Source organism: Lathyrus oleraceus, chromosome 6 (assembly GCF_024323335.1).
Source record: "Lathyrus oleraceus cultivar Zhongwan6 chromosome 6, CAAS_Psat_ZW6_1.0, whole genome shotgun sequence".
NCBI classification, from domain to species: domain Eukaryota; kingdom Viridiplantae; phylum Streptophyta; class Magnoliopsida; order Fabales; family Fabaceae; genus Lathyrus; species Lathyrus oleraceus.
This window is the reverse complement of record NC_066584.1, coordinates 394,600,112-394,625,333: the sequence shown is the minus strand read 5'-3', so window position 1 is coordinate 394,625,333 and position 25,222 is coordinate 394,600,112. Positions and strand designations below refer to the sequence as shown.

The window sequence follows — 25,222 nt, the reverse complement described above, 5'->3', positions numbered from 1 at the left end:
ATCTCTTTCATGGAAGAACTATTTACATCTGACGTAAAGGAGTTTCCAGTAGATTGAGAACCTGAAAAGTGAGCTTGCAGTTGACGTTCTTTATTATTGGTATTTGTTGCCTTTTTAAGATTCAAGAAGCTTTTCTTAGGTTTATACTCATTGTCTGTTTCCAATTCTGTTTCAGGTAGCGATGTTGTAGCAGAAATACTGCAGTTTGAATCTCGGGCTGCGGCGGCTAGAGGAAATGTAGAATTGGCATGGCTTTGAGATGCAGGGAATAGCATTGTGGACCTGACTTTGAATTGCTCCAACTAACATATCCTGACAACCTGATGCATGAACATTTTCTAAAGTGGGGCACTGAAGCAACAGCCTCTCTGAAATCAGATTTCTACAAGAATTCAAATTCAGATCAATGAGCTCTGGGCAGTTTAAGTATAGAGCATCCAAGCCAGTGCAACTCCACAAACTGAGTCTCCTTAAACGGCTATGTTTGATGATTAGCTTTTGATTTATATGTTGTAGATTTGTGGTGGATGTTTTCTGTGATTCGCAGTCATCTCCATCAGCAGTTGGATGTTACAAATCATTCCAATGCCACTGTCACTTATGCCAGGTCTACTGAGGTCAAGCAATTCTAGATTTGGGTAGCTTGAGGCAATTGCAGCAACAGATGCATTAGTTAATTCAGATCCAAAAACAAGAGAAAGCATACGGAGCCCCCTCAATTGAGCGGCTGCAAGAGCAAGCATGGTAGTATGAGAAAGCCTCATTGAGCTATGTGTATGTTTTTCTATTAGATCCCTGTAATTGTGATTGTTCAGGATTGTACTTGTAGGATTCATGTAATATTATGAACTTGTAAGAAAATACTGTGAAATGTAAATTGGAACATGACTTTGTAACTTATGGAAATGTTGTGATGGTTGTGTAATGAATTTGGAAATGGAAATGGATATGCAATGGTAATCGAATGTACTTGGACATGAAAATATGTGTATGAAAATGAGTTTGGAAATGTTTGAAAGCTAAATATTATTGTGTGTATGTGCTATTTTGATTTGAGATGAACTATGGATGGAAAATGGATCACGTTTGGTTATAAAAATGGATACGGATTTTGGAAATAATCAGAGACTAATCAAAATGTCAATTTAAAATAAAAAAAAAACAAATAAAACCAATTAAAATCAAATTAATCTAGAATTTGTTAAAATTACTTTGATATCAACTCTAACATTTATTTGGAAATTAAAATCAATTAGAGTTTGAATCATTAGTAAAACACAATTAAGATTAACTTGAAATTTGGAATTAGATTTACTTTGAAATTAAATTAAAATTGAAAATTAAAATCAAATAACTAAGATCCATTTTGTAATCACAAAGCACCATGATCAAAAAGCTAAATAATAACCAATGTCTATCACAAAATATGTATTTGGGAATGAATGTATGCAAATGAACTTTAGGCCAAGTGCCAAATAAAAATGAAAAAAATGAAAAAAATTCAGGACCAAAATCGGGGTATGACAGTTGCCCCTATTTAAGTATCTTCAACTAGAGAATATGAAGCAGGACACTCTTCATATGATCATAGTGGGAGATGGTTAAATACTAAGAAGACCCGGATTTTGATCCTGAATCCCTATGAGATGATATGATATGATATGCATGGATGCAGGATTCTCTTTTTTTTTTTTTATTTTCTTCCCTGCTAGGGATATGGTGGACCCTTGACAAGAGATGCTATTAGACAGACCAAGCTGTGGGGAATGCTGATGGTCCACAGGGAGAAAGACAAATGGTAAAAAACAAGTTTACTGGGGAAGACAGTCCTGCTGGAGAATCAGACACACACTGGAGAGTACTCAAAGTGAAATTTGATAAACGACGCTTAGAATACAAGGGATTTCGGTAGTAAGTTCGCATATGACTTACTAAACCCGAATAAAGGAAAAGATGCTGCAACAGGTTCATATATGATCTGACAACGCTGGGGAATAATCACGGGGAAAAACTCTTCAGAACAGGTTCATGTATGACCTGACACCGGAATAAAGCTCAACAACAGGTTCATACATGACCTGAATAGTATTGAACGAACATAGGGAAAAATCTTCAGAGCAGGTTCATGGGACCTGACACCGGAATAAAGCTCAACAACAGATTCATACATGACCTGAATAGTATTGAACAAACATAGGGAAAAAATCTTCAGAACAGGTTCAAGTATGACCTGACACCGGAATAAAGCTCAACAACAGATTCATACATGACCTGAATAGTATTGAACAAACATAGAGAAAAAAATCTTCAGTACAAGTTCATGTATGACCTGATACCGGAATAAGGGTTCAACAACAGGTTCATACATGACCTGAATAGTATTGAACAAACAGAGAGAAAAAAATCTTCAGTACAGGTTCATGTATGACCTGACACCGGAATAAAGCTCAACAACAGGTTCATACATGACCTGAATAGTATTGAACAAACAGAGAGAAAAAAATCTTCAGTACAGGTTCATGTATGACCTGATACCGGAATAAGGGTTCAACAACAGGTTCATACATGACCTGAATAGTATTGAACAAACAGAGAGAAAAAAATCTTCAGTACAGGTTCATGTATGACCTGATACCGGAATAAGGGTTCAACAACAGGTTCATACATGACCTGAATAGTATTGAACAAAAAATGGAAAAACTCTTCAGAGCAGGTTCAAGTATGACCTGACCCCGGAATAAAGCTCAACAACAGGTTCATATATGACCTGAATAGTATTGAACAAATAGAGAAAGAATCTTCAGTACAGGTTCAGATATGACCTGACACTGGAATAGCAACAATTGGACTCTGACCGTAAGCAATGGACTACAACCAGCTTTTAACGGATTTTGCCAACAACGATTGGACTCGAAAATGACTGCGAAAACCGGATGCGGGTTTAAGGGCACCAAATACAAACTGGAATCAAAGGTCAAAGGATCATAGGATCGACAACAAGACCTGGGTCAATGCAAAATGAGCACGAAGTACATTTCGGCTATGCATGATTTGAATTTCCTTTTATGCATGATATATGAATGATCATGATTATGAGAATGCTGACACTGGGCAGACTGGGAGTTTGTAAAGGCTTTTTATGGAAGCTCATGATTCCTCAACACCGAGAACTCAACTGAATATTTTATGATAGATGTTGCCAAAGGAGCATTCTATCAAGCTTGATGGCCACAACTTAGCCAAACGGATCCTTTTGGAGGATTAATGAATCGTGCTAGCATAATTTTCGGGCACTCGTCTTGAACTCAATAGTTGTTGACGTATGGCAGAATTTGTTTGAGCAGTTTGAAAGCACAAAGAAGGAGGTTCTGCCCCTTTGTGGCTCATCTTGCCCCAGTTTGTTGGGTCTTTGGAAATGTTCACCTTGAAAGTGGGTTTGGAAACAACTTTCCATGAGACTACCTCGAGAGGGCTTGCCCCAAGTGTTTGAAACTTGCAATAGTCCAAACTTGGCTAACCAAATGTTGGAATGGTAGACTCTTGGTCGACTTTCCTTTGGATAGTTGGACTCATTGAGCTCTGAGGTGGCTTGCCCCGGTCTAAGTCTTGAAGCAAATTACTCTTGGCGAGATGACCCTTAGGGTGATTAGCTCGAATTAACTGATGCTCAAAGTGATTTGCCCCTGACTAGACTTCTTTCACTTTATCAATTTCCTCAACTGCATATTGTTGGAACTTCTTTGATGCTAAGTGTTGACTCGCAAATAAGATTGTTCATTCAAAAATGGTAATTTTAATTCCATGCTTATGTAAAAATTTGAAATCAAAGTTTATTGATATGAATGGGTGAAATACAGTGAACGAGTCATTGATAAGAACACAATGGTGATCAAGTCATTCACAGTATGCAAGTTGGTGCCATCAAATGATTAACAAAAATCGTTTGGAGTCAAGTTAACACAACCTTGTTATAGTATGCTTTCAAAATAAACCCTGCCTCAATTAGGTCTTTTAAGGGTTGTAACGTGGTCTGGTTCACGGTTTTTTGAAATAAAAGGATATAAGGCTCAAAATTTATTTTTACCCACCCCTTCTTCTTGGTGATCTCCAGTTCCTATGTTCAGTTAATTCAATACACGCATTCGACTTCCAAGAGGGTTTGAAGGTGTGATGAGGGTTCAAGACGAATTTTCTTGAAGTGGCAGTCACCTTATTTTGTTTTTATTGAGGATTTAATGACCTCTTTTGATTGATTTTCTTTATCCCTAATTTTGCCTGGACCGCTTCTTTGAAGCTTTCGGTCCATCGGGATGCCCTAACTTTTGCCTAAGTCATTTTGTGGTATTTGACCTAGTGGACTTTTTTATTTTTTAAAGGTATTGACTGCCACATTATTGGTAGATAAGGATCAACCAACACTAATTTTAGCTTTTCTCAACTCCTTCGACACTTCAACATGTGCGCGAAGGATAACATGCGGTTGAACCTAATTGGAGGGTGTACATATGGATGATTTTTTTGAAAGATCGAATGCATGATCAAACTATCTGAACATAACTACCCTGCCCCAGGTTAAGATTAAGGGTTTTAGATCTGAAATAAACACCAACTTCTAGGCTCAAAGTGGTTGACTAGGGATTAACTCCTTATCTCTTCAGTGTTTGGGGAATTGAAACAATGCCTTACATCATCGGCAAGGTTTTACTCAAAAGCATACCACAACAATTTCAGGTGTTTTATTTTCATCATCCTCCCTCCAATCTTTGTTAACAAAAATGAATGAGAGGAGTATTTTTGTTTTTGTTTTTTAACATAAATGAAAAACGAGTGAATACGAATGGATTAATTCAAAAGATGCATAAACATTTCATTAATCTTACCAATTCAAATAAAACAACAATGTTTAAAAGCAAATAACAACCAACATGCAAAGAAACTACAAAAGAAGTGTTGAAACAACCAAATGATTGCCAGCTTTAGGGAATTGACTTCTTCAAACTTGAAGGTTGGGACCAACAAGCTTTTTGACATTGGCATGATGATCTTCAAATTCTTTTCCTTCAATCTCATCGTTGAACGCAACCCTCTTGGATCCACTACTCACTTCTCCTTTTCTTTCATTGGTATGGGTCGTGACATTGGAAATCCAAGACGGTATCTCAATGCTCTTACCAGGAAACAATGATAGCTCATTAGCCACATCCCTGACATCTTCCTTGTGGAACAAAACCTTGAGGGGTCTCAAGGGTCCTTTCCCTTTCTCATTACCTGGCCCAGAAATCAAGGTATATGTACCTGAGCCTTCCCCCTTGAGTGTTGGTGACCTTATGTCAATCAATCCTTGCAGCTTGAGCTTGAAACTCTTGCATTCCTCGATGGAGTGCCCCATTGTCCCAGTATGGTATTCGCACTTGACCTTCGGATGATCTTCTTCAAAGATTAAGCTCTTTTTGTTAATCAACCCTCGCACCAAGGCTTTCAACGCTAAGCAAGAATCCAGGTCATGTCCCAATGCTCCTTTATGGAATTCACATGTTGCATTTGGATTGTACCATGGCAGGTATGGTGACACAGGTGCGAGAGCTCGAGGGGTCACCAAAGCATTTTGGATCAGTTGCGGGTAGAGCTTGCTATATGGCACCGGAATCGAGTCATTGTGATCCTTGTTCCTCTTGTTCTGATTCTGATTTTTGTTCTGAACCTGGCTTGGGTGAACTTAAGGAGCAATAGCCAGAGGATGTTGATGATGACGTCTTAAAGGAGGTCCATATACTGGTAAATGAGGAGCTTCCACATGGAATTGCCCTTGACTTGAGGTAACACTAGATGGATGTGGAGTAGTAGCTCTCTTTGTTGCAGCAATGTATATTGGGTGACCCTCTTTTCTCAACAAGACTTGCAGGGTTTCCAAGGCCCATCTCATTTGGCTCTTCAAAAGATTAAGTTCCTCCTTCAGTGCTTCTTGGCTTTTCCTTAGCTCATCCATCATCTTCTGAGACATGGTTCTTTGTTCTTCACGTGTCAGGAATCACTTTGCTTTTCATGGACAAAGGATGGATGAGTTTTTTTGGTATTTTCGAGAAATGATATGAAATGCATGATGACAAATGCATATGCATGCATATTTGTGTTTTTTTTTCAATACACGGGTTCAAAAGTCCGAGGTACTGATAAATTTGATTGCTTTTCCAAAACGGGGTTCTCACCGGGTATGGTCTAGGGCTTTGTTACAAAGGATCCCCAGAGTCATTAATTCACAAGAATCTTTGACGCTTACGGGAAATACTTTCCGGTCGTCAACTCCATCAAGGGAATCTATTCTGGGTGAGGTTCTCGTACCGACCCTTACGAAGTATTCACCTCGGGAGTCCGTACTACCCAACCATCGACTGGGTTCTAGACAGGGTACTCAGAGTCATGGATTCAAAAGACTGTTTGACGCTTACGGAAAATACTTTCCGGTCATCAACTCCATCTAGGGAATCTATTCTGAGCGAGGTTCTCGTATCGATTCTTACGAAGTATTCACCTCGGGAATCCATACTACGCAACCATCATTTCTAGTTGGCCAAAGTTCAATGTTCTAAAAGGTTCTTAGAGTCATGGACCCCTTTGAAACATCGAAGCTTACGAGGTATACACCTCGGGCGACAATATTTGCAAAAGGATCTACTCTAAGTGAGGTTCTCGTACCGACTCTTACGAAGTATACACCTCGGGAGTCTGTACTACTCAACCATCGTCCTATCTTATGTTTTTTTTTACTCTAGACTCGGGTGTAGAGTCTTTCCCACATGGTTTGCAATCAAGATCCAAGTGCCAACAATCACAATAGAACCAATATACAACAAATATCAATATAACAATAAAGATATTAAAAGCAATAAATAAGGGAAAAGCCATAAAATTAAACAAACAAAGGCACACAAACGTCCTAACTAGGCTTGACTCGCTTAGGATTAAATTCCCCAGCAGAGTCGCCATTTGTCGCACCTCGAAAAAAAATGGGGATACGACTTCAAAGCGAAGCGCGATCGCACGCTCGCAATGATGGACTGAACAGAGTCGCCACCGAACTTTATTTATTCCTAAAAAGGAAAGGGGAAATATCGATAAAACCCAAAACAAAACGACAATGATTATTGGTCGTCGCAACCAAATCAGGGTTCGGGAGTCGATTACGCAAGGGGAAGGTATTAGCACCCCTCACGTCCGTTGTACTCAACGGGAACCATTACGTCAGTTGTGTGCGTTAGTGTTAGTTGAAATGTTAGGCTTTTCGATTTATTAGGTGGGAAAGAAAGAAAGGATGAGAAGAGAATGTTTTTGGATTTTTGACAAAGGACTAAACCTAAGTTTTTTATTAGTGGGCCTGACAAGATTTACGAATCCTGCTCCTACGTATCTCAAAAGAGAAATCAAGGCTTACGTAGTTCTGGGTAGAAAAATGTTTGTTTGTTGGTCGATTTTAGCGAAAGCTATATTGTATTAATCGACGAAAACATTGTTTTACCCAAAACAGATGAGGAGTGAACGCATACCACACATCGAACAGAACCGTTCTCTCCCAATCTCACTTTTCTCTCACACTCTCAAACAATCGCCTTCCACCTCAGCATCTCTCTCTGCTCTCAAAATCGCCCATCACCTCTCGCCCTTCTCTCTCAGTCTCACGATTCGCTCACACCTCAGCATCTTTCTCAATCGCTCTTATCGCTTACCCTTCGCTTACCCATCGCTCAACCTCGTTAACCAGAGAGAGTGCAAACCCATGGTTTTAAAGAGAGAAGTCAAGCGGGAATCTCACCTTTGGCGACGACAATGAATCATGTGAGCTTGAATCTATCTCCTCTCTTCCAATACTGGCCTTTTACTTTGATTTCTGGGATTTAGGGTTTTTGTCTTTGAAACCTCTTCGCCGTTTTTCTCTTTTTTTCTTCACTGATTCGCTCCTTCCTATTTATCCTTTTCAGATTAGGGTTTCGAATTTGGTCTATGGAGATCAAAAGAGGTTTCTGCCAAAACACTTTTTGTGCTCAGTATCGGATTGGTCCCTTTGATGTCTGAATTTGGAACAGGTAATCTGAGCTCAAACTTTCTCTTTGAATTTGTCTCTATTCCAATTTGGGAATTTTCTGGATTTTAACACTTTGCTGGCTATTATGTGTTTTACCGCAGTGAACTTTTGGAGGATGGAAATTTTCTGATTTCCCATAACTATCAATGTGCCAATTCTTGAGATTTGGGTGGTACTCTGATACATCAGCACACACACTGCTCACTGATCTCTTTACTAATGAAATTTTTGAAGGGTCTCTCCCAAGTTCCTCAAAAACAACTAACAGATTATGATTTGGCTTCAACCATGATCGTGGTACATGGTACCATCGCTGAGTTGGTTTACCGCAACCAATCTGGCACTTTGGAGGTCTATATGACCCGGCGTAATTGCAGTCATTGCAACTACCAGTAGCTGTAGCAGTCCAGTATCTTCTGATGCTTATCCCATTAATCCATATTTGACCTTTACCCATGCCGTCCATGTCTAATGCCAATGGCTCTTCCCCTTCTGGAGCATCGAAAAAGGTCTTGTGCCAAGTCAGTGGCTGATTTTTTTTGTACAACTAACGCTAACTCCATCCACTCGACAGAAGGGATACCGTCTGGTGATGCAAGATTCAAGGCCTCTCCTTTCAGCCCACCCTGGTAAGTCCATTTCTGCCATGACAAGTTCAGCTTCCCTGATCCTTCAATTTTTGTTGTGTTAAATTATTCGAAGCCATTGCGCTTGAAGGTTTTATGGCACTTCTATGAGGATTTGTGGCTTTTCTTTTTTTTACGAAATACACTGTGATATTTTCTTTGTGTGTATCATGCAGGTATTTTACAGGAACCTGTCCAAAAGTAAATCAAATGTACTGCATCAAAGTTTCCTTTCCCTTCTTGGCAGTTGTTTCCTTTCTAGTACTACTAGAAATGATTTTGGGATCTACCCAAACTTTAGAACCATCTCCTGGAGCATAAGCTGAGCGCCTTGATCGAGCCTGCTGTTGAGTTGGTTGCAGTTGGTTTCATTCCAAGAACCGAATAATAATCAAACTTTCCAATATGAGGTAAGTTTCTACTGGTTTGTAATTTCTTAAGTTCTTACTGGTTTGTAATTCTTCCTAAGTTTCTACTGGTTTGGTAGGCTCAAGATAAGAACACAACATCTTTTCTGAAGTCAACGGTTCAGAATTTGTTTGCCGAGAGTCAAAAACTCCTTCTTCATGAACATGGGCATCATCACGCATGACAGGCTTTCTATTATCTGCATTTTGAAACTCAACAATTTCGGGAAGCTGGTTGGATGGCATGCCTTCGATCTCTTTCATGGAAGAACTATTTACATCTGACGTAAAGGAGTTTCCAGTAGATTGAGAACCTGAAAAGTGAGCTTGCAGTTGACGTTCATTATTATTGGTATTTGTTGCCTTTTTAAGATTCAAGAAGCTTTTCTTAGGTTTATACTCATTGTCTGTTTCCAATTCTGTTTCAGGTAGCGATGTTGTAGCAGAAATATTGCAGTTTGAATCTCGGGCTGCGGCGGCTAGAGGAAATGTAGAATTGGCATGGCTTTGAGATGCAGGGAATAACATTATGGACCTGACTTTGAATTGCTCCAACTAACATATCCTGACAACCTGATGCATGAACATTTTCTAAAGTGGGGCACTGAAGCAACAGCCTCTCTGAAATCAGATTTCTACAAGAATTCAAATTCAGATCAATGAGCTCTGGGCAGTTTAAGTATAGAGCATCCAAGCCAGTGCAACTCCACAAACTGAGTCTCCTTAAATGGCTATGTTTGATGATTAGCTTTTGATTTATATGTTGTAGATTTGTGGTGGATGTTTTCTGTGATTCGCAGTCATCTCCATCAGCAGTTGGATGTTACAAATCATTCCAATGCCACTGTCACTTATGCCAGGTCTACTGAGGTCAAGCAATTCTAGATTTGGGTAGCTTGAGGCAATTGCAGCAACATATGCATTAGTTAATTCAGATCCAAAAACAAGAGAAAGCATACGGAGCCCCCTCAATTGAGCGGCTGCAAGAGCAAGCACGACAGTATGAGAAAGCCTCATTGAGCTATGTGTATGTTTTTCTATTAGATCTCTGTAATTGTGATTGTTCAGGATTGTACTTGTAGGATTCATGTAATATTATGAACTTGTAAGAAAATACTTTGAAATGTAAATTGGAACATGACTTTGTAACTTATGGAAATGTTGTGATGGTTGTGTAATGAATTTGGAAATGGAAATGGATATGCAATGGTAATCGAATGTAATTGGACATAAAAATATGTGTATGAAAATGAGTTTGGAAATGCTTGAAAGCTAAATATTATTGTGTGTATGTGCTATTTTGATTTGAGATGAACTATGGATGGAAAATGGATCACGTTTGGTTATAAAAATGGATACGGATTTTGGAAATAATCAGAGACTAATCAAAATGTCAATTTAAAATAAAAAAAAACCAAATAAAACCAATTAAAATCAAATTAATCTAGAATTTGTTAAAATTACTTTGATATCAACTCTAACATTTATTTGGAAATTAAAATCAATTAGAGTTTGAATCATTAGTAAAACACAATTAAGATTAACTTGAAATTTGGAATTAGATTTACTTTGAAATTAAATTAAAATTGAAAATTAAAATCAAATAACTAAGATCCATTTTGTAATCACAAAGCACCATGATCAAAAAGCTAAATAATAACCAATGTCTATCACAAAATATGTATTTGGGAATGAATGTATGCAAATGAACTTTAGGCCAAGTGCCAAATAAAAATGAAAAAAATGAAAAAAATTCAGGACCAAAATCGGGGTATGACACTTAGCATTATTCGCTTGTTTATTTTTATCATCGTCATCCAAGCTCGGATGCACCTTCATTGGATACTTCTTTGAGGAACAACCAATCTAGAAGGTTTGACCCTCAACAACCAAAAATTTATTAAAACAAAAGAAATTTAAACTAAACACAATAATTTAAAACATAAATACTAACCATTACTTAAAAATGTTGAAAATGTGCGTGGGGGGACAAAACACCCCAAAAGTACATAACCAATATCTAAAAATACAAGAAAATAAAACATAACATAAATAAAAACTTAGTCCTCATAGGACTCAGAACTCTCATCACTACCGGCCTTAGAACCGGAACCATCCTCATCATCACCATCATCATCATCATCATCAGCACCACCAGAAGTATCAGCACCAGAAGCACCAGCACCCGCCCCCTCTCTGAAAACAGGCCTGTCCACAGGCCAGCTAGCGTGCTGTAGGAACTGCTCACACGTCATCATCGGATGCTCTCCGGAAGGGTCACGTACCTGCAACTGTAACAACTGCATAAATCGTGAATATCAATCATGGCGCGCTGAGTCGCCGCCATCCAATCCCAATTATACTTGCAGACAGCCTGCTGGAAAGGATCAAATCCCTGAGCAAAAGTACCAGGACCATCAGAAGCCCCGGTATCATCAGCAGCTGCACTACTCCTGAAGTTCTTTGGCTTGCAATACTTGGCCACATATCTATCATCGATAGCCGACGGAATCCTCACTTGGCTGCGGGAGGGTAGCTTCACCCTCGACTGTTGGCACAAAGCCATGATGAGACAAGGGAAAGAAAGGGGGCAGTTACCTCGTGCCCCCGACTTCAGCCCGCTCTCAACCACGAACTTCATCTCTAAAGCAATAATTCTCGCCACATCGATCTGAATATTAGTGAGAATGCAATGGACCAAGTGTGCCACTGGGATCGGCACGGTTGAGGTGTGTGACTTGGGTTTAATATTGGTCAGAACCAGCATTAGGATCAGCTGAGCCAAGGGAATCATGTCCTCCCTATGGTACCTCATAGGAACCCCAGATGGGTTCAACTCAACTGATTTTCCCTCAAATAACAGGGCTGCAGAAATAGAGTCGGTGTCTCTATGGAGCCTCAAATCACAGTGGTATGTGTCCCTCTCATTAGCTCCCAGATGGAGCGGTTCACCCAGCACACGGTTGATTGCATCCCGATCGAAAGCAACCTGACGGCCTGACACTCTTGTCGTCCAAGTGAAAGGCTCATCGTCATTAGGCAGTGCATTCGCGTAGAACTCACGCACTATCTCGATGTCATAGCTCTCGAGTGGAGAGATCAACCGTCCCATTTCTTGCTATGAATTAACCCAACAAATGTCCGATAATAGCCTTCGGGGTTAATCATAAACCTCTTCTCTGGCAAGATTTTTCTTTTTTCCAATGCCATATAGCGAGCGGCTTGCTTTGCCCCGACGAATTTGTCGGTGTCGAACTGTATTGGCACAGTACGGGAAGTGCTCCCGACCTTTCTCTTCTTCGAAGCGCTCGACCTGGATGCCATCTGTAAAGTCATAGAAAAGAAACAGCACAACCACAAAACAGATTAGAGAGCAAAACAGAAAAACCAACTACTGTCATGGTCGCTACTGCTTCGCCTAGCGAGGACCTAGCGAAGCTTCGCTAGAGGTTCGCTTAGCGAAGTGGCAGCCTATGCTCGCCACAGATTCGCCTAGCGAGATGCTAGCGAATGTTACGGGATTCTAAGTTCTCCATTGTTAACACTCAAATTTCAGAAAACCCTAAGTCTAATGATACCCATTTCAAAAATAAAGTGATTAAACATGCAAGGCATCGTTCTAAACATTCATGCAAACCTAATCCTACATGCAAAACCTAATGATACCCACTCTCCCAAATTCATCCTAAATGTCTCATACTTCAGAATTTACAACTTGAAAGCATAAAGTAATGGAGATAGAACAAACCTGGTTGGAGAGTTTGACTGAATTTGAAATGCACGGTTAGGGTTTGCAATGCAAGTTAGGGTTTGTGTGAGATGGAATTGACAGAGGTGATTTTGTGCAAGTGAGAGTAAGTTTGATCCTTATATTCAGACTTAAAACAAAATAACAAGTTTTGGGCCCAAATGAGTGGCCCTGTGAAACAGAATTAAAGTTCTATCATGCTACGCTCGCTACTGCCTTCGCCTAGCGAGCAGCTAGAGAATCAGCTCGCTACTTCCTTCGCCTAGCGAGCAGCTAGCGAGCATGACAGTATTTTGTTTCTTTCAAAACAGCATGCAAAGCACATTTCAGCAAGGTTCTTCAAATTGAACACCAATACCACACAACAGAAAGCTGTAAATACTTACAATGTTGGGGTGCCTCCCAACAAGCGCTTGTTTAACGTCGGATAAGCTCGACGATTCGAGATGCTCACACAGGAGCATCCAAGGAGATAGCACAGCTCTCACGATCCACAAGACCGCCAAGATACACCTTCAAACGCTGGCCATTAACCGTCCAACTCTCTTTCTTGTTCAAGTCCTCAATGACAATAGCTCCATATTCTTTAACTTGTTTGACACGAAATGGCTCGGACCATTTAGATTTCAATATTCCGGGGAATAGCTTCAACCTGGAATTGAACAATAGGACCAACTGTCCGGGCACAAATTCCTTCTTCCTAAGCTTTTTGTCATGATACTTTTTTACCTTTTCTTTGTACAACTAACTTGAGTGATATGCGGCATTGCGCATCTCTTCCAACTCAAGCAATTGCACTTTTCTATTTTCACCGGCCAAATCCTTATCAAAGTTTAATCATTTCAGAGCCCACAAAGCTTTGTGCTCCAATTCAACCGGTAAATGGCAAGTTTTACCAAACACCAATTGAAAAGGAGTTAGCCCAATTGGAGCTTTAAAAGCGGTACGGTATGCCCATAACGCTTCATCCAATTTTTGTGACCACTCGTTTTTTCGAATTTGACACGGTTTTTTCAAGAATTCTCTTAATCTCACGATTAGAGACTTCGGCTTGACCATTTGCTTGTGGGTGATACAAAGTCGCCACTCTATGTGATACACCGTAATGTTTTAAAACGTTTTCTAACGGTGCATTACAAAAGTGCGACCCTCCGTCACTAATCAACACACGGGGGGTTCCAAAACGGGAAAAGATGTTTTTCTTCAAAAAATTTATTACCGTTTTAGCATCCGCCCGAGGTGAGGCAATCGCCTCAACCCACTTAGAAACGTAGTCAACCGCCACAAGCATATATTCATTACCATAAGAGGGTGGGAATGGTCCAACAAAGTCGATACCCCAACAATCGAATACTTCAACCTCTTGGATGTTTTGGAGAGGCATCTCGTCTCTCTTACCAATCCCACCATTTCTTTGGCAACTATCACAACTTTGCGCATGGGCATGTGCGTCTTTGAAAATAGTAGGCCAATAAAATCCTGACTGAAGGACTTTAGTGGCCGTTCTTACCCCATTATAGTGTCCCCCGTAAGGCGAGTTGTGACAATGACAAAGAATGCTTTGCGCTTCTTCGCCAGTAACACACCTCCTCAAAAGGTTATCACCACCCAACTTAAACAAGTATGGGTCATCCCATACTTAGTACTTGGCATCCGAGAGAAACTTTCTTTTTTGGTTCAAAGTTAGGTCGCGAGGCACCAAACCACTAGCCTTGTGGTTCGCAAAGTCCGCAAACCACGACCTAACTTGAATTTTGAAAAGTTTTTCATCAGGAAACTCTTCCAGGATTTCCTTCTCGGAAGCGGTAACCTCCACATTAACTAAGCGAGATAAATGATCCGCCACCAAATTTTCCGATCCTTTCTTGTCTTTGATTTCAACATCAAATTCTTGCAACAAGAGGATCCAACGGATGAGCCTTTGCTTCGAGTCCGGTTTGGTGAGCAAATATTTAATCGCCGAGTGGTCGGTATACACTACGACCTTGGACCCAATAAGATAGGACCTAAACTTTTCAAGCGCATACACTATCGCAAGTAATTCTTTTTCAGTGGTGGCATAGTTAACTTGAGCCTCATTAAGAACTTTACTTGCATAATGTATCGCATGAAATTTTTTCTCTTTTCTTTGGCCTAATACCGCTCCGATTGCATAGTCGCTCGCATCACACATGAGCTCAAAATTTAAATTCCAATTTGGAGCGACTATAATTGGAGCGGTAACCAATTTTTCCTTTAAAATTTCAAAATCTTGTAAACACTCATCAGTTAAAAGAAATACCTGATCCTTAGCTAGCAAGTTACTCAAAGGCTTAGCTACCTTTGAGAAATCTTTGATAAAGCGCCGATAGAAACCGGCGTGCCCCAGAAAGCTTCGGATTCCCTTCACATTCACCGGAGGAGGTAACTTTTCAATCACTTCAACTTTAGCACGATCAACTTCAAGCCCTCTTGAAGAGACTTTATGGCCAAGCACAATCCCCTCGGTCACCATGAAGTGGCACTTCTCCCAATTAAGAACAAGATTTGTCTTCACACATCTTTCAAGAACCGTTTCCAAGTTTGCCAAGCATAGACTAAAGGAACCACCAAATACTGAGAAGTCGTCCATAAAGACTTCCATTGTCTTCTCGATAAGGTCGGCAAAAATAGCTTGCACACATCTTTGGAAAGTCGCCGGTGCATTGCACAATCCAAAGGGCATTTTTCGGTATGCGAAAATTCCAAAAGGGCATGTGAAAGCCGTCTTTTCATGATCGGCCGGGTCAACTGCAATTTGGTTATACCCGGAATATCCATCTAAGAAACAATAGTATTGTTGCCCAGAAAGTCTTTCTAGCATTTGATCCATGAACGGGAGTGGAAAGTGATCTTTTCGAGTTGCGGTATTCAACCGCCTATAATCAATGCACATACGTCACCCCGTTGCCACTTTTGTCGGGATCAACTCATCCTTTTCATTTCGAATCACGGTAATGCCACCTTTCTTAGGAACCACATGTACAGGACTAACCCATGGGCTATCCGAAATCGGGTAAATCATTCCCGCATCCAACAACTTAACAACCTCTTTTCTAACAACTTCCTTCATAGTAGGATTTAAGCGGCGTTGCGGTTGAGCTACCGGCTTAAAGTCCTCTTCCATTAAGATCTTGTGCATGCAATAGGAATGACTAATTCCTTTGAGATCGGAAAGAGTCCAACCCATGGCTTCTTGATTCTTTTTCAAAACATTGATCAAATGTGCTTCTTCATCCTTTGACAAAAGGTTGCTTATGATAACCGGTTTTGCTCCGATCTCGTCTAGAAATGCATACTTCAAAGTAGAAGGTAACATTTTCAATTCAATCGACGATTTTTATTCATTAACCTCCTTCTTCAAGTCTTCCTCCTCAACTTCCCATGGATGTATCTCGTTTAAACTATCAAGTTCCCTTAGGCATTCATCAAGAGCTTGCTCTTCTTCAATTGTGAAAACTTCAAAGGAGTCATCAAGAGCTAACTCCATAGGAGATATCTCATGAATATGTTTAGAAACTTCAAAAGTTGCCTCTTCGATCACATCAATGCGAAAGCTATCACTTCTATCCTTTGAATGCTTCATGGCTTCGAACAGATCAAAAGTAACTTCTTCATTTTGGACCCTTACTTTCATCAAACCGTCGTCAACGTCAATCATCATGCGTGCGGTTTTCATGAACGGTCGGCCAAGAATGAGCGGAGCATCATCATCCTCTTTCATATCAATCACAATGAAATCAACCGGGAAGAAGAATTTGTCAACTTTGACCAAAACATCTTGAGCTAACCCATGAGGATGGGTAGTCGACTTATCGGCCAATTGCAAAGTCATCCGGATGGCCTTCATTTCAATGTTGCCAAGCCTCTTCATAATAGATAATGGTATTAGATTAATGCTTGACCCCAAATTAATTAGCCCTTTTCCGACATAGACATCACCAATTTTAACTGGCAAAGTAACTCGTCCCGGGTCAACCTCTTTTTTCGGAAGCGTCCGTTGAATGATTGCACTACAACTAGCATCTAGGACAATTGTCTCCGGTTCCGTGTACCTCCGCTTTTTAGTAAGTATGTCTTTCATGAATTTCGCATACTTAGACATTTGCTCCAATGCTTCGGCAAACGGAATGTTCACTTGAAGTTGTTTGAATATATCCATGAACCGGGCGTAATGCCGTTCATTCTCCCTCTTAGATGGAGCATGTGGATACGGAAGGTTTTGGATTGGAGTAACGCTCACTACCTCCTTTCCTTTAGCAACTCTAGAATTCCTCTCTCTTTTCTTTTTTACTCCCTCCACCATCACTTCATCACTCTTATTTTTCTCAATTTCCACACTTTCTTTATTTTCTACTTCACCATTTTTTTCATTCTTTTCAACTTCTTCCTCACTCCACTCCCCAACTTCACCATCAATGCTCTCCTCTATTTTTTTCTCCTCATTTCTTTTCTCATCCTCTTTTTTTTCACTATCATCTCTTTTTTTACTCTCACTAATCAACTCCCTTCCACTTCTCGTCGTTATCGCTTTACAATGCTCTTTTGGATTCGTTTGCGTGTTCGCCGAAAAAGATGGTCCGGGTTGTTGTTCCGCTAGTTGTTTAGCAAGTTGTCCGACTTGAGTTTCGAGATTTTTGATTGCCACATCGTTACTCTTTTGATTAGCCATTGACATTTGCATAAATTGTGTCAATGTCTCTTCTAACTTTGAAGTCACGACCGACGGTTCTTGAGGTTGGTAAGGATTTTGGGGAGGGTTTTGACGGCTAGAAGTACCACCCCCATAACCTTGGTTATGGTAATAGTTAGCCCTTGGTTGGAACCCTTGATTCCCTTGAAAGTGTTGTTGTTGATTTTGAGGATGTTGTTGATACAGTTGTTGTTGTTGTTGCCTCGGTTGGTAGTCTTGTTGGTTTGCCATGTAATTCACTTCTTCGAACCCGAGAGGTGGACAAAACCCGGTGTCATGATCACCCTTGCAAAGCTCACAACAAGGTATTTGTTTAGCTTTTGAAGGCTCTCTCAACTCTTTTATTTGTTGAGTTAAGAGTTCAACTTGTTGAGAAATGAGTTTATTTTGGGCAAGAATAGCATCATTCGTTCCAAGTTCAAGCACTCCCGGTTTCTTCAAAGTGTTGCCTCTACTTTGACTTTGGAGGTCATTTAGAGCCATTCGGTTAATGATATCAATAGCTTCTTCGGCGCTTTTAGACAACAAAGAACCACCCGAGGTAGCATCCAACAAAGTCTTGCAATTAGGTTGAAGGCCATTCTTGAAAATGTGGATTTGCGTCAATTCGTCAAAACCATGTCCTTTGCACTTCCGAAGCATGGATTTAAATCTTTCCCATGCCTCATTCAATGATTCGTTGGTTCCTTGCGAAAACAAGGAGATAGCCGTTTTGGATTCCATGAACCGGTTGTGGGAGAAAAATCTTTCAATGAACTTCTCTTCCAACATGTTCCAATCCGTCATGACTGCAGGTGTTTGATCCAAGTACCAATCTTTGGCTTTGCCGAGCAAAGCATGAGGAAAAAGTCTTTTGAACAACGGTAGCTCTTGAGCTTGATCAACTCCGGCCGCCAATGCTATCTCGTAAAATTTGGTGAGAAAAGCAAAGGGGTCTTCATGGTCCATTCCGGTGAATGGACTTCCGTATAGTAAGTTAAGAGTTCTCGTTTTCATCTCGGCTTGCCTTCCCGTGTGGTTGGCAAATTGAGCTGTATTCCTCGGACTGTTGACACATGGTGTGGAAATGGACGGTGGTTGTGGTGGTTGATCCATGATAGGTGTGAAAGGTGGTGGATGTGTTGTAGAAGAACCTTCTCCTTGTTCTTGTCGTTGTCTAGCTTGTTGCCTCCTTCGTCTCGTTCTGCTATTCAGTCTCCTTGCGGTTCTTTCGATCTCAGGATCAAAAAGAAGTTGGTCCTTAGGAACCTGCCCTCGCATAAAACGAAAGCTGCACACTAAACCAAACAAATTAACAAGCACAAGTCAAAAATTCAGAAGTTAAAAATTTAGCAACTATTGCGATGCTCGCAATATCAATTCACAATCCCCGGCAACGGCGCCATTTGTTGAGCATAGAATTAGAGTATCAGGTTTTTGTTATCGTCTCCACAGGGATTGTGAGATATCGCCGCCGTTCGACAGTTGTTAAGTTCTTAACTCGTAGTAACAAGGGGGTTTTAGTTTTTAGTCACGGTAGCTTGCATAAAAAGTAAGAAATTGCGGTAAAAGTTTTGGTTTTACGATTTGAGAAAGATTGTCAAAGTTAGGGTTCGACGATCACTTTGCATGCATATGTTCGATCAATAAAACTCATAAACTCCTTTAGGTGTTAAACACATTCACAAAGTCCTCCCAATGTGTTTATCTCTAACACACATTGTGGGTTTTCCCATTTTTATCCATTGTTGATCTCTCACACAATCTATCAAAATGACAACTTTTATGTTTAACTTTTTTAGTGAACAAAATCATTCATTACTATCTCTAGCTAACAAACAAGAATGGATGAAAACCTAGGTCAAGAGTTGGAAAACATCTCTCGATCATAATCCAACACAAAGAGTTATCAATAAAACAAGGTTTTCACCATATATTCATCATCAAAGAGTTTACAAATGAAGATCATCCCATATACACACAAAGCTTATGATCATCTACATCTAACCTTGACAAAATGAAGAACTTAGCTACTCATTTTCATGGTAGCTTGCACAACAAGTTTCGGTCGAAGGTTGGTCAACATCCGAGTCGAAGAATCGAGATTGGATGGGAATCCACCTTCTTTTTGTAGAATATTGTTAAGAGATGAAGAAAAATGAGAAAATGGGTTTCTAAGGTACAAAAATATGATCCCAAGAAAATGCTGAAAAATATCTAAGTCTAAAAATTGTGTCCTTTCCAAAAAGTAGCCCCTGCTACTTATAGTACTGGTTACTGAGCTGTCATGCTCGCTAGGCGAGCATAATGGTTCGCCTAGCGAGCCCCAAAATAGGCCACCAGAAGTGCCTGCGCCCAGAGAAATCATCCAAGCCCAAAATGCATACGTTCTCTAGGCGAAGAATCCTTCGCTAGGCGAAGCCCACGCTTCCTCCTTTGCTCCAGCGAGTTTAGATGGTTTTGCTACTGGAATTGCTCGCTGGGAGCTCGCTGGATGTTCGCCTAGCGAATGTTGATGATTTTTCCACTGGAAGTGTTCACTACTTCCCTCGCCACAGCGAGTTTTGACATTTTGCTATTGTAAAATTCTGGGAATGTTCGTTGGCAGCTCGCTGAGTGCTCGCCTAGCGAGTACTTCGCTGCCTTACTCGCCTAGCGAGCTTGCTGATGTTTGCCTTCTTTCTTGGTTTATTTGCCATCTTCTTGTGCCTTAGTTTTCTACTCTTTCATGCCTAATTCCTGCACAATAACACACAAATTTAAAGGTACCAAGATCATTTCACATTGTATTGCAAATCATCAAAAGCAAGGGCGGTTTCGAACACTTTTTCTACAAAAAGGAGTGAAAGATGCCCACATTTGATAGCTCAAATAAACACACTTTGGCATCTAACAAGGCCCAACAGATATTTTGTTATATTAGAAGACTTGTTCCTAACAAGAACGTGGGTGCAAGAATTAAAGATCTAGTGTGTTAGGGTTTGATATTTGAGTGTTTGTACTTTTTGCTATTTGTGCACCTTTATAGCGCCTAAGTTCCATATCAAAGACATATAGGTTATTTTGTTAGTTGAGTTGTAATTCAATAATCCTTAAACCTATTTTATGTATTGATAACTATGGTTAGTGATAAAGATTAAGTGATATGTGTTCTCATATTTAGGGGGAGTCTTAAATAGAAAGTCATGGGTAGTATTAGGAAGAGAGGCATTGAACAAGAGTTATTCATCTAATACTATTTATATTAATAATATTGAGAGTGAATTTCCTTTCTTGGGTTGGAAGTCTCATAGATGTAGGTGACGTTGCACCGAACTAGGTTAACAATGCTTTATGTTCTTTATTGCTTTTTGATTTATTTCCCTATATCTGTTAATTTTTTATAAGAAAGTTATACACATTATGTCCAACATTTGTCCTACAAACAAACTAGAATTTCAACTGGCTTCATAGATGGCACCCTGTTCTGTTTGGGTGAACTCTAGGGAAAGTATATTATGTTCAAATGGACAATACTAAGGAAGGAGAATCATGTTGGTGTAAGTCCTAGAGGCCAATACTTTTGGTACTTGTATCGAATTATTTATTAATAATAAAAGACTTTTTCTTTATTATGTTTGTTTAATAAAGTCCCTAGAATAGCTAGTCCGTTTAATGTATCAAGTATGACTTAATCATGAGATCACATTAGACATAAGGACACTATTCTTAAAGTATCCGTAGTCAAGCTTTATTGTGAAGTGGGATAACATTAAAGCATGAAGACTATTATGTTTAGAGACTGATGATCACATCTCATGGATCATGGATAAAGAGTTATCAAGTCTTAAACATAGGTATGAATATTAAGAGTAATATTTATACTGGATTGACCCGCTATGAGAATACTATATAGAATGTTATGCAAAGTGTCATAAGTTATTCTCATGGTGATAATGGTGTATACCACCCTTCGACCTGAAACCACTATGGACCCTAGGTGTAGAGTCGAGTGCCTTATTGCTGATCAAACGTTGTCCGTAATTGGATGACCATAAAGACAGTTGATGGGTACTCCACGAAGCATGCTAACGGACATGAGTGACCTAGATGGAATTTGCCCATTCTGCGTAACAGGATAAATGTCTATGGACCCAATATTGAACTGGACAAGGATGACACGGTCTATGCCTTGTGTTCAATATAGACATAAGGGCAAAAGGGTAATTATACACATAATTATTATCACAGAAGGATTTGTCAGATCACATGACATTTTCGTGTCTTGGGTAGTGATCGGAAAAATAGCAAGTGTACTATTTTCACCGATGTAGTAATAGGGAGTTTATTTCCCAGTATCGATCTCGAGGATTGCGTAGGAATTACTTATTTCAATTCGATTCTATTCAAACAAAAAGATAATGGTTGGTTTGTTTTGGAATTTAGAATAGTAAACACAAAATTGATAACAAGAATAAATTAAGATAAAGGATGCTAGGGTAAGTGGTTGAGTTACCCGGTTATGAATTCCGTTCCAATTTCCTTACTGCCTATGAAGCCTTCAATCACCTAACCTCAGAATGCTCTTACTTAAGTCCTTAAGGAAGAAACTATTAAACTACCAATTATTACTTAAATGTCCATTTAATTAATCGTTGGTTTTAATCATACAAAATATCAAGGTTTACGGTGATTTACGAAAGTTACTAGTCCTAGATGATGCATTCATAAACCTAATTGTGTGAAAACCCTACCAATCACAATCCTGTTATTGGAAGTCATAGAGTAATTTGTATTTGTCCGATACAAAAGCATAATAACATCACACAATTAAATTGAAATACTTAACATAGAAATCAGGAAATTATCGGTTCAGATTCATACATACGATAACATCAGGACCACCCCCCTAGCATCAGGGGGTTTAGCCTCTCATAGTACTTAAAGAACTCATAAAGTAAAGATTAGACATTACAAAGAATTAGGAGAGTTTGATCTTCAATGGTGGCTACCCTTGAATCTCGCCGTCTTCGAATCCGTTGTATTCGCTATCTTCTCCACTGTAATGCTTTCGTTCGTCTGTCAAAAGGTCCCTTTTTCTTTCTCTTCCAAGCCTTCTTATAGTTTCAGATGCCTCCTCCCCAAGCAAAAGGTCCATACTGCCCTTAATGAGAAGAATCGGTTCACAATGCAAAATTAGGTTTTCCAGGCTGCGTGCAATCAACACGGCCGTGTGTGTACACACGGGCGCCCGTGTTTTTTCTCCTGCATTAATTAATTTCAGCATTTGTTACAGTAGCAACAACACGGGCCGTGTCCCTACACACGGGTGCCCGTGTAGATGCACTGTTTTAATCAACACGGCCGTGTGTGTACACACGGGTGCCCGTGTTGATCCCTGTTTTCTGCTTCGTCTTTTTCTCTGCTTGACCAACAACACGGCCGTGTGGTGGCACACGGGTGGCCGTGTTGACCTGCTGTTCTGTCATATTTTCGTCCTTCAGAGTGTCCCGAACTTCACCATTCTTGCTTTTGAACCTGGAACAATGACACTACCCAAACGAAGCATAAACGAGGTCTTTTTGACTTAAACTCGTAATCGAATGTAATGTAATACCAAACCAACAAAACTTGATACTTGACTCAAATGCAACTAAAAACAAACATAAATCTTACCAGAGTGATGAAAATACGTCGGATTAACGGCGGGAATTCAATGGAAATGGTGACCGATCACAACCCCAAACTTGTCTCATTGCTTGTCCTCAAGTGATGTATTGAGTCCAAACAAAGGTCACCTCCGAATTCGTTTTCCACAATGCAACCTAGTCTTTCACCATTTGTGTTCTTCCTTTCCAATCGAGTTTCAGGTCTCTCCAATTCAGGCAGTTTACCATATTTCCACATCAGAAACATCTTCACCTGCAAGCTTTTCACTCACTCACAATATCTCTCGGGGTTAGGTGTGTACACTCACAGCACAGTATACAGTATCAGACTCTTAACTTTGAACACATTCTAATGTCATTACCACAGCAGATTTCACACACTTTTTGAGGTCTTTTTAGGTTGTAACGGGGCTTGGGTACGGTGGGATAAACAAAAAAATGGGTACAAAGGGTTTTGAACTCGGTAATCATATTGTGTACTTTTTCTTCTTTTCCTGTGCATCACATATATTTTTGGGGTAAAAACTCTTTTGACTCTTTTTCTACTCAACTTTCCGAGCATTTCATATCTCTCTAAGGTCTCGGCAAGTGCATTTTTTCTTTTCTTATTTTCTTTTTTTTTTCTCTTTCCGAGCCTTTCATATCTCTAAGGTCTCGGCAAGTGCATTTTTTTTCTTTTCTTATTTTTTTTTTCTTATAAAGGACATACATACTGTTTTTCTTTTTGTATGATCTCATCTTATGCACTTGCCTTCCCTTTCAAAATTTTCACCCCAAACTTATTTTCATTGCACATCTTGCAATTCACACAATCATACCGAGTTATGACACAAAAGGGAATGGATAATTAAAAGTTAACATGGATTTATGAGGAATAATGCTTGACGTTAGCATGGGGTTTACAATGAACAAATGGCTAAGGCTCAACGGGGTTTTACGAAGGGAAACATACATATAGGGATGGCTAGAAAGGCCCTGGCTAAACAAACAACTTGCCTCAGTGTGTGTTGTCATGCTGTGACGTGTCAACAGAACATACGCAAAATCAGAGTGATAAAGTTATACCTGGCTGAACTCTCATGTTGATATTTCGTGTTTGGCCTTTTGTGATCTCACCATGTTGGTTAGCTTGCAAGCTCTGAAGTCTCTTCGTATTATGTGGTTCTTTCCTGACTTGGTCTTTCCATACCGCTCTCTTGGTCTAGTGTCACCAAATTGTGTCCGACTTTACCTTCTCATGGTTGCATCAACTTCCGGGGTGCCATATCAGAATAAGTATGAGGGGTGTCATTCATCCACTACCATTGATCCCGGATTCGTCCAACCATTTCTCATCACTCTGTACACACAAGTAAACAACGAAAACAAACAAAAACAAAAGCGATGGAAATAAAACATGAAAGGAAAACCCCCCCACACCTGAACTAAACATTGACCTCAATGTTTAAATCCAGATACTAAGGGGACTCACAGCGACTACTGTTGGTTTAATGCACTTGTGTAATTTCCTTCCACTTGGAGGTGTTTGTGACTTTGCCCTTTTAATTCTCCTCCTCCCCTACACAAAATTTTAGCACACACCAAAAATATAAAAACGAAATAAATTAGAAATCAAACGCGTGGGTTGCCTCCCACGAAGCGCTTCGTTTAACGTCGCATGGCTCGACGGTTCATTTCCCTTATCATGGGGGATATTTCCGGTTCAAAACCTTTTTGCACCTCTTGTCTACAACACGGAAATTGTCTCTTTTATCAGTGTGGACTCCTTTGTACCACGATTCCTTTTTAACTATCCTTTCAGTGTTAGGAATCTTTCCATTTCGGGTGGCTACTGGCAGTGGTGAGCCTTTGATAGTATTCAATGTCTTGATTAAGCCTACTTGATACTGAGATTTTGTATTTTCTTCCATCTCCTGATTTTCAATAGCATTCAATGTTATTTCCTTGTTGTGAACTTTCAAGGTTAGCGTGCACTCATCCATGTCGAGCTTGCATCGACTCGTCTTCATGAAAGGTCGACCCAGAA

General features: G+C 39.9%; 1 pseudogene; it reads right to left on the bottom strand.

Annotated features, from left to right (window-relative positions):
- Positions 1–8,114: 8,114 nt before the first annotated feature.
- On the bottom strand, positions 8,115–9,638 carry LOC127095823 (beta-galactosidase 3-like; annotated as a pseudogene).
- Between the last annotated feature and the right edge of the window lie 15,584 nt (positions 9,639–25,222).